The sequence below is a fragment of the Brassica oleracea genome, unplaced genomic scaffold (genome assembly GCF_000695525.1).
Source record: "Brassica oleracea var. oleracea cultivar TO1000 unplaced genomic scaffold, BOL UnpScaffold02102, whole genome shotgun sequence".
Classification (NCBI taxonomy): domain Eukaryota; kingdom Viridiplantae; phylum Streptophyta; class Magnoliopsida; order Brassicales; family Brassicaceae; genus Brassica; species Brassica oleracea.
The window spans coordinates 1-2,203 of record NW_013618633.1 but is presented as its reverse complement, the minus strand read 5'-3'; the positions used below and the strand labels follow the sequence as shown (position 1 = coordinate 2,203).

Sequence of the window (2,203 nt, the reverse complement as noted above, 5' to 3'; positions counted from 1 at the left end):
CAGTAATTTAAATAATTTAATTGGCCACACAATATCCAATAAATAAAAAGTTACATTAAAATATAAAAATAATTTATATAGTGAAACAAAAAATACTTTTAAACCATTATATTATAAAATAAAGGAAATATTCAAATTATATTGAAACATTAGAATAGTAAAAATCAGAAAAGCTGAAATCTCAACGTCGATCATTTACGTCGGCTATGTCTTAGACCATTTCCAATGTATTCCTCTATTTTTTTTCTCTAAAAGAATTTCATAATAGAAATGAATTTGTCTCCGATGTATTTTTCTATTTTCTTTCATAAAAAAGAATATTCTTGATATATTATTTTCTAAGTTCACAAATAATATTTTTATTTAAATTGTTACATTGATCATTTTTATTTGTATGTGAATTTTGTATATTAAATTATACATAACTAATTTTTAAATTTTATTTTTTTTAATATTTTTAGTTTGAAATAAATATTTCTATTATATGTAACACAATTAACTAATAAAATATGAAGAATCAAGTCTGAGTTTTTAGAGTTTTGTAAAAAAAATATATATACGTATATAACATAAATTATTTTAGAGTTATTCTTTTCTAAGTTTACAAATAAAAGTAGTTAGGATTTTCCCTATTACATAATGATTAGAAATATTAAAAATGTAAATAACATAAGAAAGAGCTCTGTTTTAAAAAAAAGAAGCAAAATTGGTATATTTTCACCCATTTTGGCCTTCCACCCATTTTGGCCTTCCACCCAATTCGTCACTTTCACTACATCTAAGCATTCTTTGTGCAGGTCTCCAACGTTTCCATGCCGCAACATGTTGATTTCCTCGATTCAAAATAAAACTGTAGGCAAAAAGATAAAGAGTTTGGCTTACTTTTCCGAGAAGAAACTGGTTCACCACGTATAAGAATAATCATATATCATCATCATGAGAAGAAGACATACATTGTTTTAGGGGAAGAGAAAACTCATTGATTTCATGGTTAGTGGGTCATAGTCATAATTGTCACCAGCTTTCACGAATCTTCCTCTCACTATTTTTCTCGTGTAAGCTCTCGCTCTGCGAGATGCATATCGAATCTTTTTCCCAATACTACAACTCAAACAATTAATACGATACTTGAGATAAATGAACTTAGAAAGTGTTGGCTGCTGTACCTCCATCACATCCACCATTGCCGTCCTCTCTGTAGTAGTCTATGAACTCTTGTTCCCACAAATATATCAATTCTCCGGTCTTGATCTTGTTTATACCGTTCACCGCTCCAACCACCGAGAGCGTCCAACAACTTCCTATTTTATCAAAAATAACTGCAATCTCAACCGCAATGGCGATGCACAAATCCAATCGTGCAAAGAAATAATGAATCATACCACATATGTGTCCCTGATTTTTGACTGGAATGACAGCTCCTTCCTCTCTCCAATTAACTTCACGACTGAACCTCCTTGCAAAGACGGACGGTAGTAAGAGGCGCGACCAGCAGGATGAATCCATGTATCACCGAATTCTGCAATCAAAGATTGAACATTTAGATTATCGGCTATGGGAAAAATAGAAGATTTGAGAAAAAAGAACGTTTGTCGTTATAATACCTTATCATCAAGAGAAGTAGAGTGATTTCCATGAATTACCCATGTTTCTTGATGTTTTTCAAGTCCCAAAAACAGATTAATTTGGCAACAATAAACTGGCCAGATCTTCAAAGGCGGAGAGCCTCAAACGCAGAGTGCAAAAAAACAGCATCGGAGGAAGACATTTTTGAAAATCTTTCTAGCTTAATAAAATGGTAAACTGACAATCGTGCTGAGCATCCATCATACTCTCAACCTGCTTATATTTATAGATTTGAGATGAATGAAAGGGAGAAGACGACATGGAATCTGGATTCAATGGGATTAACAATTATGGTAGAATTAAAACAAATACACTGAACCACAGGGAAGGTGAAGAGATAACGAAAGGGGAGGCGAAGAGATGAGACTCTGAAAAGCCGAGACGGCCACGTTGAGTTTTGGAAGAGAGGATAACATGGAAACCGTATCTACCGTATTTGGGCTAAACGGGCTCGACGAAACCAATCAGAACCGGGACGGCTAAACTTTAAGCCCAGATAAATTTGCGGGCTGCTGACGTGGCGAATTTCAGACACCCTATTGGCTGATTTTAATTGATGACGTGGATAGTCTCACAA

General features: G+C 33.5%; 1 long non-coding RNA gene across 2 annotated transcripts; it reads right to left on the bottom strand.

The window, feature by feature from the left end:
- Nucleotides 1-740: 740 nt before the first annotated feature.
- Nucleotides 741-2,023, bottom strand: LOC106321592. 2 transcript variants are annotated; one of them, XR_001266104.1, is made up of 5 exons: nt 1,605-2,023; nt 1,383-1,519; nt 1,167-1,301; nt 954-1,101; nt 741-850 (listed from the first exon to the last, which is right to left on the bottom strand). It is a non-coding gene; the product is annotated as an uncharacterized LOC106321592 (long non-coding RNA). The 2 variants fall into 2 exon arrangements; XR_001266103.1 differs by having other exon boundaries at nt 954-1,301.
- Nucleotides 2,024-2,203: the final 180 nt, after the last annotated feature.